Below are 9,348 nucleotides of genomic sequence, written 5' to 3'. Positions count from 1 at the left end.
ATGGGATATATTCTGAAATGTGTCTGTAGTAGACTAAATCATATAGGGTCTGTAGGTGTTGCTTTATTATAAGAGGACATTACTTAAGACTGCACACTGTGTGACAGGAAACAAAAAATGGTTTAGAAGGGCAAAGAATCTCAACCTTTTTTACCTTCCTTTGAGAATCTGAATTGACATGACATTTTGCTTTCTTTTATTACCAGAAGAAAAGGCTAGTAGCATTTCCTCTGTCTCAAATCAGTGATTGACATGAAATGTGTTTGTTGAAATATACCTATCTATCATAGACCACTTTGAGCAAACTGATGATAAGTTTTGGAGATGGGAAAGGTATATCATCTTTTATCTGGTTAAATTGTTTTGTAAATACCTTTAAAGTTGAAAAAGAATAGAACTATGTTTGTCATTGAAAAATTCCAGTTCCAAAGAAATCTTTAGAAGTGCTGTGAAGCAAGTTTGCACCAACCTTGGCTTATAAGTTATAATCTGACAAAGCTATATGAACCAGTTTCTTGAAGCTTAAAAATGTTAGCTATGCCACAACGAATGGAGCATCACATTTCATGTGTTTTTATTTTTTGTTCTTTACGGGTCTTCTGCAGTACCACTGTTGATTTCCTGATGGCACTATAGAATTTTAATAGTCCCAATTTCAGGCACAATTTGTTTTGTGCTGAAGTGTCAGCCCTATTTTAATGGGGCTAAAACCATGCAACTAGTCAGGTGCAAAACAGCTTAGGGGAAAAATCTCAAGAATGTAGACTGCTATGGCAGACTATCATTTACAGGATGGATTTGCATATCCAGGTACTTGTGCTTAAATATTTGAAGAATAAAATAAATATAATTGTGAAATATGACTAGTGTTACTAATGTACTTCTTTCTCAACAAAATAATTCAATATTTGTTATTAATTACTTTAACTAAGTATATAATGCAGTTTCAATAATTTTTGTGCATGTGAATGATTTAATTATATTCCATGGGGTTTACTTCTTGCAGTCATGCCTTACCAAACTTTTTCAGAAGCTGCACAGATGCATCGAGATTAATATATTATGATGATGTCATTACCATGCATTTTTGCTTTAAGTCTAACAATATCCACTGATACATGTAATTATCAAAATCTCCAGGGAAGGCTATTTTCTTGGCTTAATTTTAGGAAGTGCATTTTTTTAAATAGTAAAAATTGTTCTTTCTCTTTTTTCTTTGAGACCTTGAGTTCTCAAATTGTAAATTTTTTCCTATGAGATTCTGAGCACCTTTGCCTCCAACTGATGTTCATTTGATGGACTAGATATTCTGGTTAAGCATCTCAAAGTAACTGGTCTCAAACTGAGTATGCAAAAACATACTTCAAAAGTCCTGATTTTCAAAAAGGAATGAACACCCATCCCTTGAAGGTATCTCATAATGATTAGCCCAAAATTGAAGCACTCACCATTACCAGTCATTTATGAAATCTTGGCTTAGTCCTCCCAGGTAGTAATGTTTACAATTACTGTTGCATTATTCCATGTCAATATTGACATTGCCAAGTTGGTTGAAAGTGCTACTCTGTGGATGCGAGATGCATTACTGCGTATTAGCCTAGTTTACTGCAGAGTACAGTACCTGTCTACACATGTATGCCCTTACTGCACAGTAAAAAATGGCTAATCATGACTAAATTGGATACCTGCAAATGCGGGTATCCAATTTAGTCATAATTAGTTAATGGATAGTAATGCACTTGTAGACGTGACCGGGCACTAAGTTTAGTGCCTGGTCTGCCTTGCTACTAGGGGGCTGTCCTGGTCCCAGCCTTAGAGCTCCTGGCTGGGACCCTCTCCTGCCCTAGGGCTGGGGTACCTCTGTGGCAGCCCCTAGATCAGAGATTGGGAATGTCTGGCCCATGGGCCAGATCCAGTCTGCCAGGGACTCATTTCCCAGCCACCCCTGCCCTCATGGCTTGTGCCAGTCTCAGTGGAGACCAGCCTCAGGCACGCCAGCCATGCACGCGGGAGAGCAGCTCAGGGGGTGGCTCTGGAGCTGCTGGGAATGTGGGATGGGACAGCTTGCTCTGGAGCTAGGGCAGAGCCATGATCTGTAGCCTGCATGCTCTGGGAAGGGGCATGCATGCAGGGGATCGTGGCTCTGCCCTTGCTCCTTGCAGCAGTGACAGCCTGTCTGGAGCTAGGGCAAAGCCATGATCCCCTGTACGCATACCCCTGCCCAGAGTGTGCAGGCTACAGATCGCGGCTCCAGAGCAAGCTCCCACTGTCCCATGTTTGCAGCAGCTCCAAAGCAGCCCCCTGCACTGCTCTGCCACTCATGCTACAGATGTGGCTAAGGTCTCCATGGACACCAAGACAAGCCATGTGGGCAGGGGCTGCTGGGAAAGGCCAACCGGTGGCCCAGAGGTTCCCCATCCCTGCCCTAGAGGCAGGCTATAAAAGCCAGCAGCCATTTGTGTCCTGGGGCACACCACACAGGAGCCTGAAGGAGACTGTATACTCCCCAGGAGCACCGCAGGCCCTGTGTGTACCCCTGGACGGGACACAGGATGCTTCTTCCTGCCTTGTCTGGGAGCCAAAGCTGCTGCTTGGCCACTGCAGGGCCATACAGCTGCCAGGGCATCCCCATCAGGCTAGATGGATGCTGAAAATAGCTGCAGCTTGCTGCACACCCTGGCCAGTCCTGGTAGCTCCCCAGGGCTACTTGCTGGCTGTTTCTGACAGCGGGGCAAGCACCAGCTCCCTGCTGCTCACCCCCAGAAGCCTGCCCTGAGCCTCCAGGAGCTGTGGCTCCCAGTCCCTTGCCATACCCCTGCACTGGGTGCTGCTGGCAGCTGCAACAAAGGGACAGCTGTGCAGGGGCCCAGAGAGCCAGTGCAGGATGCACCATGTCATTTGCACCCTCCCCATTGAGGCCTGGCCCTGCCCACATGCGCACACCTGTACCAGTGACCCGGGGCCCCAACTGGAGCCTGGAGGAGATTGGAGACCTTGTAGTGCCCTGGGGTAATGCAGAGGTCCAGAGGCAGTTCAAGCAGGGAGGGCGCTTGAACACCCACATTTATAAGGCCCTTTCAGGTGGGATGCAGGAGTGAGGGCACTCCTGGTCAGCGCAGCAGTGCTGCATAAAGGTCAAGGCCTTGGGGCCACAGTGGATGGCTATGACTGACCACAAACGTTGATCTGGCTGTGCCTGCAAGACCATGCCCTTTATGTGGCAGCTGCCCCACATTTTGGCACCCTGGGATCCAGGTCCCAAACATAATGTTTTCACCAGCACAGTCGACCTGCCTGAGTCCCTCCCCACCCTCACCCCTCTGATGACAGGAGGAGGGACCCTTGGGCATTCAGCATTCTGTCCCGCCCAGGTCTCTGCTCAGATCTCTGCACAGTTCATCAGCAGCTCAGGAAGCTGTGGCCAGCATCTGCCTCAAAAGCTGCAAACTCCAGACTCTGCCATGAGGAACAGCTGGCCATGTTGCTGCCAGTCTTCAGTAGTGCTAGCTCCTCCATGTGGAGAAGCCCTGCACTACAGGACCAGGACACCAGGCACAGCTGGACACCATTGCTGATGAAGAGGACCTTGCCATGCTGAGCCTCCTGCCTCACCAGCTCCAGCCACATGGTAACCTTGGCCTGGCCACAATCCATGCCCCTGGCCCTGGCTCCTGCACCCCCTCCCCACCTGGCCTGTCTGCATTCCCTGGCCAGATCAGAGCTGCCATCATCCATTGCCAGGGCCCTCCACATATGCTGCCTGTGCCAGCATCACACACAAATTGGATCCTGCTCCTATAGTGGCTGGTGGTGGTGGCAGAGGAGTGGGAGAAGTGGGCTCAGGCCTGGCAGCAGGAGGACTTTGCCTTAGAGGAGAGGTAGCAGGTGGAGGACATAGCCTGGAAGGATGTGCAGTTGGCAGGTATGGCAGCTAAACTGAAGAAGGACCCACCTGAAACAAGAGACAGAATTGGGGACCAGTTTGACCACAGCTGTGTTCAGAGGCTGGAAGGCCCAAAACTAAGAGGCCAGCTAGCAAAGGCGGGCCACCCCCAGGCATAGTGTGAGTCAGATAAATGCTCCAGGGAAGAGATAGTGACTAAGGCCACTGTGGAAAAGTATGTTGGCGGTCCAAAGATGGTAATGGTAAGGCAAACATCCAGGAAAACTTTGGAAAAGGCAAAGCTGTTAAGTACCGTCCAGAGACCAAGCTCATCCAAGGAGACAAAAGGCCTTTCCCCACTAAAGGTAACCAGGAAAGCAAGGGGGGCGAAACCTAGAAGGAGGCCTCAGCTGTATGTCAGGTCAAACTAGATGGTGGACACTGAGGAGATTATTTGTAACAAAAGTCAGGGGCGTTGCATATGTTAAAGTGCATATAGAGGCTGGGGGAAGACCCACTGGCCAGGGAAAATTGAGTTCTGGGACTGTGACTATGTGCAGAAAGCCCTGGAGGTTTGATGGGAACTTAGGGGAAGACTTCTGGACTTATAGGGAGGCATAAGGAGATGAGAGGGAATTGCCCAGAGAAGGGGTGAGTCAGATAATATAATTATCTGGTCTAGTCAGACCAGAGGAAGAAAGAAGACTACATTCCCAGAGATAGAGGAGGCTAGGGGTCCTAGGAAGGAAAAGAATCTTTTTGTGGCCAGACCTGGTGTTTTTAGTTGAAGGGAAAAGAAAGCCAGTAAGGGGTCTGCTACAGGGCAGGAAGCCCCAAAAATCATGCCAGGGAGTTGGGATGGACCAGTGGACCAACCCCTTGGAGGAGTCTCAACTGTCCGAAGCCAAGGTGGAGGACCAAGAGAGGACCTGTGGAGTACATAGATTAGCAAGCTTTGAACCAGTTGCCAGAGAAGGCAGTGTGGGAGACACCTGCTGATGTAAGAGGGAAGACCTTGACCAGTCCTGGGCAAGGCCTAAAAGAGCACCCTGGCTAGGAATACCTATAGCAGGGTAGCTCCTGTTAAATCCCATATGCTGCTTCTGCAGGGGGAAAGGCAAGCAGGAGGCACCTGAAAACCTCCTCCCCCCCACTGTTTGTTTGTTATCATGAGACAGAAGTAAGGCTGACAGAAGCCCCATGGAGAAGGATTCTATGACATAAAGAGTGAAGATCTGCTCGGGTAAGTCAAGGTCTTAAGGGAGAGGTATGTCGCAGGGCACTAACATACCTGTTCCTTTAAGGGCAGAAGAAGCCTAGCCATGCAGACTTCCACAGCTGCAGTTGCCTGAGTAACAGGTTAATGAGGTAATTAGCCGGCCCCTGCAGACAGTCAGCTGACTGGAAGAAGGCAGGACCCTGGGTACATATAAGTTCAGGGTTGGGGTTGGCAGGGTTCACTCTCTCTGGCCCCTATGTATGCACTCCTTGGGAGATCCCAGCACCAGAGGGGCACAGCAGAGACGGGCTGGAGAGCCCAGTGACAAAAATAGATCAATTGGAGCTAGTGCCTTGGTCTGATACAGTAAGCCTTACTGCTTGGATCTACTTAGACTTCTAAAACACAGGGGGGCACCTCTATACAGGATGCCTTAATGCACAGATGCCTAGTTTACTGTGCAGTGAGCACACATGCATGCACTTACTGTATGGTAAAGATCCTTAATCATGATTAAATTTGCTACCTGCAAAGACAGGTAGCAGATTTGAGTGCAATTAGTAACTGTGGAGTAATGCACATGTAAATGTCACCCAATAGCAAATTTGCTGCTGGGTCTGTGCAGTCACTAGGGGGCTGGCCTGAGCCCAGCCCCAGGGCTTCTGGCTAGGAGCCTCTCCTGCTCCAAGGCTAGGCTTCCTCACTGAAAGGCCTTACCTGCAGGCTATAAGAACCTGCAGACATTTTGTGCCCTGGAGCACACATTATAGGCAGCCTGAGGGCACTGCAGCACCTGTGTGTCCTCCTGTGGCCTGCTTGTCTGAAGCCCTGCGCTGCTGCTTGGCCCTGCACGGCCTTGAGGCTGCCAGAGCACTGCTGGCAGGTTAGGTGGGTGTAGAACAGTTGCTGCAAGCTGCTATAGCACCTGGCCAAGCTGCTTCTGGCAGCAGATCCAGGGCCACCTGCCTGCTGCACACCCCCAGCAGCCTACCCTACACCTGTAGCTGCTACAGGACATAGCCTCCATGAAGCTGCCAGTCCTATGCCATGCCATGCCCCTGCACTGGGTGCTGCTGGCATCTGACCAACACTGGAAACAGTGGGACAGCCACGTGGTGGCCCAGAGAGCCGGCATGGGCCTCACAATGGCCTCCTCCTCCTCCCTATCGTAGCACCGCCTGCCTGCACACGCCCATGTCCTCCACCTGGGTCAGCAGCTCCAACAGGAGGAGGATGGTGACCTCATGGCACTCTGGGGCAATGCAGAGGTGCTGCACCAATTTGAGCAGAGTGGGTGCTCAAACATCCATATTTGTATGGCCTAGTCAAGCAGGATGTGGGAGAGTGAGCACTCCCAGTTAAGGCAGCAGTGCCGCATAAAGGTCAAGGCCTTATGGGCACAGTGGGTGGCCATGACTGACCCCAATCATTGGTCTGGCCATGCCCGCAAGACCATGCCCTTTATGTGGCAGCTGACCCACATTTTGGTGCCCCAGGACCCAGACCACACCCATTCAGTTTTTACCAACATGGGCAGCATGCCAGAGCCCCTGCTCGACCCTGACCTTTCCAGTCACACATCACTGGAGTTGGGAACCTCGGGCATTCAGTGTCCCATCCCGCCCAGCCCCCTGGCTGTAGAGCCCACTGCAGTCAGGGCCCTCGTGGCCCCAGCTGTACATCCCTGCCTGGCCCATTTCCACTCCTCTGGTCCCGGGTTCCCCCCCTCCCCACAGCACGCAGAGAGGTGGGACACAGTTCAAAACTTTATTGAGCAGCCTGTGCCCTGGCAGCTAGGTGGCCATGGGACTCTCACACCCCAAGGAATACATTAATGTAGGTGGCCATGTCCTTCTCAGCAGCAGGGGACAGGGACTTGTAACTTGCCACAGGTAGCCCTCCAGGCAGTGGCAGAGATTGTGGGGCAGCCTGGGCTTGCCCCTCATGCCATTGTAGCTCAAGGTCCCAAACCAGGAGCACAGGTGTGCCAAGAACACCATGGGAATTGGCAGCAGTAGGGTGTAGTGGGTTGAACACCCCTCAGCCTGCATAAACAGCTCACCATGCACTGCCCGGGGTGCATGCAGCAGGGGAACACTCGGGACTCAGCCATGGCATCGTGGATGGCTGGCCCCAGCATGCCTCCTTGGATAGGCCTCCAGAAGGGAGGGCAGGGCATGGCCAGCTCCTCATCCCAGTTGTCTGGGAGCCCCATGTGCCCCAAGCTCAAGTGCTGTGGGCTGGGTGGCAGCACAGAAGAGTGGTTGACCTGTGGGGGGGAAGGTGGGATGGGCTCAGCGGGGTCTGGAGCTGCAGCAGAAGGTGCTGCCAGTGTTCTGGCCTGTCCCACCCTGGCAAGGGGGAAGGGGAGGCAGGCTACCTGCGGCCAACACCCAGCAGCCTGCTGACCCCAGAGGAGCACATGGGGATGAGGTGTTCAGCCATCAGCTGCCTGGGCCCCAGCCTGCTCAACTTGACTTACCATGGTCCCTGGGCACCTACGCATGGCTGACTCCCGATCTGAGGCTGTGCAGTGCACAGCCCCAATGCAGAGTGTGACAGGGCAACAAGACTTCCCCATCACAGAACTCTGGGTGAGTGATGAAAGACAGATAACTTACCTTGGCAACAAGCCCAGGGAGGGAAGAATGAGACATTGAGGAGAGAAAGAGGCAGAGATACCTGGATGGAGGAGAGCAGGACCTGGATGAAAACAAAAACAAAGAGCTGTATGGGCAGAGAGCAGAGAGCAAGTGCCAGCTGCAAGAGCCGCAGGACATGGCTGGAAGGATTTAAAGGGGGACGGAGCTAGGAATCAGTTCCTGAAAGAAGAAGATAGAATCCCAGAAGAAGTACAGATAGACTACAAAAGAGAGATGACAGATGGCAGAGAGAAGAGAATGGAAGAAGAGTCCCAGAGAGACACTTACCTGGGAAGCCAAAGTAAGGTAACGACGGAGACCTCTGAGTTGGTGAGTCCGATATCTGGGGATGTCTGGTACCTTCTCGGGGACCTAAAAGGGAAAGAACCAAGAGTGGATGAGGATTAACTAAGGGAAGTGAACCCCCACATTTAGATATCAGTAGAAAATACAAGATGGCATAGGATTGCCATTTGCTTGGGACTACACATCTACAGATGTGAAGCCCCGGGGAGCCTTTGTCAACTGCCATCTGAACTGACACCTGAAATTAGGCTGGACTGGGAGGTAAAGGGTGACGGGGTTTGAAGTCAACTGTCATCTGATCTGACAGTTGGGGAGGATTGGATTGGCATCAGACATTAATTTACAGACTTGGCGAGTTAGGCAGTGCAGGGAGGTGCAGGGCAACATATACGAGGTCAATTGCAGGGTAATGCATGCCAGCTCTGCTGGTCAATTGCTTACAGCTGTTCAGGGCCTGCAGTCCAAAAACTTGGACAGGCATGTAATCCCTTCTCAATGTTTTTTTCTGACTGCTTCTTATCCCCTCATATGACTCACTGAGTATTGAATAATACCCTGTATTCCTTGATTTTCAGCTCCGCTTGTTAGGCCGCCACCACTGAAAAAATGCAGACCACGTAGAAAGCCTTTTAATGATGTCTGGGCAGATAGGATCATTAGTGCCATCAGTACCTGCACGGTGTGGTTGTAGGAGATAGCAAGACAGGCACATTGTGTCTGTGGCCAAGTGTCATCTGGGCAACATGGCAAGAGGCATTCATGAGAACAGGAGAGAAAAGGGCAGTCCAGCTCAGAAACGTAGAAAACAGTATTGCTCATCTGTAGTGAAACTCATTGATTATTGCTGATTATTTATTATTGCTTGTTTGTCATTTTAAACATTCAATGCCTACGGTTATTGCTTATTGTAATAAAAGTTGTTGTTATAAAACTCATGGATTATTGCTTGAGGTTTTGAAAGTTGAAGAGTATTGCTTGTAATGCTGTGATGTTTGGTAATTTATGTAAATGATGCTTAACATATTGGTAAAGGTTAATTATTTAAAAAAAAAACTTTCCTATTTTCTTTTGTTTCAATGTGGACCATTAGGAAATCCAGCCAGGCTCCCTGGCTTTGTTCTCATCACTGTTTGCACCAGTAGAAAGTGTTGTTAAACATGTAAAACTGGAAAAAACAGTAAATCCCCAGTTGACACCAGCATGGCACAAGAGGGCAGGGTACTGTGGGTTGGGAGTGAGGGGCACTGGCAGGGCCAGGGGTTCCCCAGTCAGGATTGAGGGGAAGTAGCAAGCTTGGG

At 50.4% G+C, this 9,348-nt stretch overlaps 1 long non-coding RNA gene across 1 annotated transcript; it reads right to left on the bottom strand.

Moving 5' to 3' along the window:
- Positions 1-7,715: 7,715 nt before the first annotated feature.
- LOC109281839 (uncharacterized) lies at positions 7,716-8,326 on the bottom strand. The gene is made up of 3 exons (XR_002088624.2): positions 8,289-8,326; positions 8,033-8,116; positions 7,716-7,805 (listed from the first exon to the last, which is right to left on the bottom strand). It is a non-coding gene; the product is annotated as an uncharacterized LOC109281839 (long non-coding RNA).
- Between the last annotated feature and the right edge of the window lie 1,022 nt (positions 8,327-9,348).

This window comes from Alligator mississippiensis, chromosome 3, assembly GCF_030867095.1.
Source record: "Alligator mississippiensis isolate rAllMis1 chromosome 3, rAllMis1, whole genome shotgun sequence".
NCBI classification, from domain to species: domain Eukaryota; kingdom Metazoa; phylum Chordata; order Crocodylia; family Alligatoridae; genus Alligator; species Alligator mississippiensis.
This window is presented reverse-complemented; position numbering and strand designations above follow the sequence as displayed.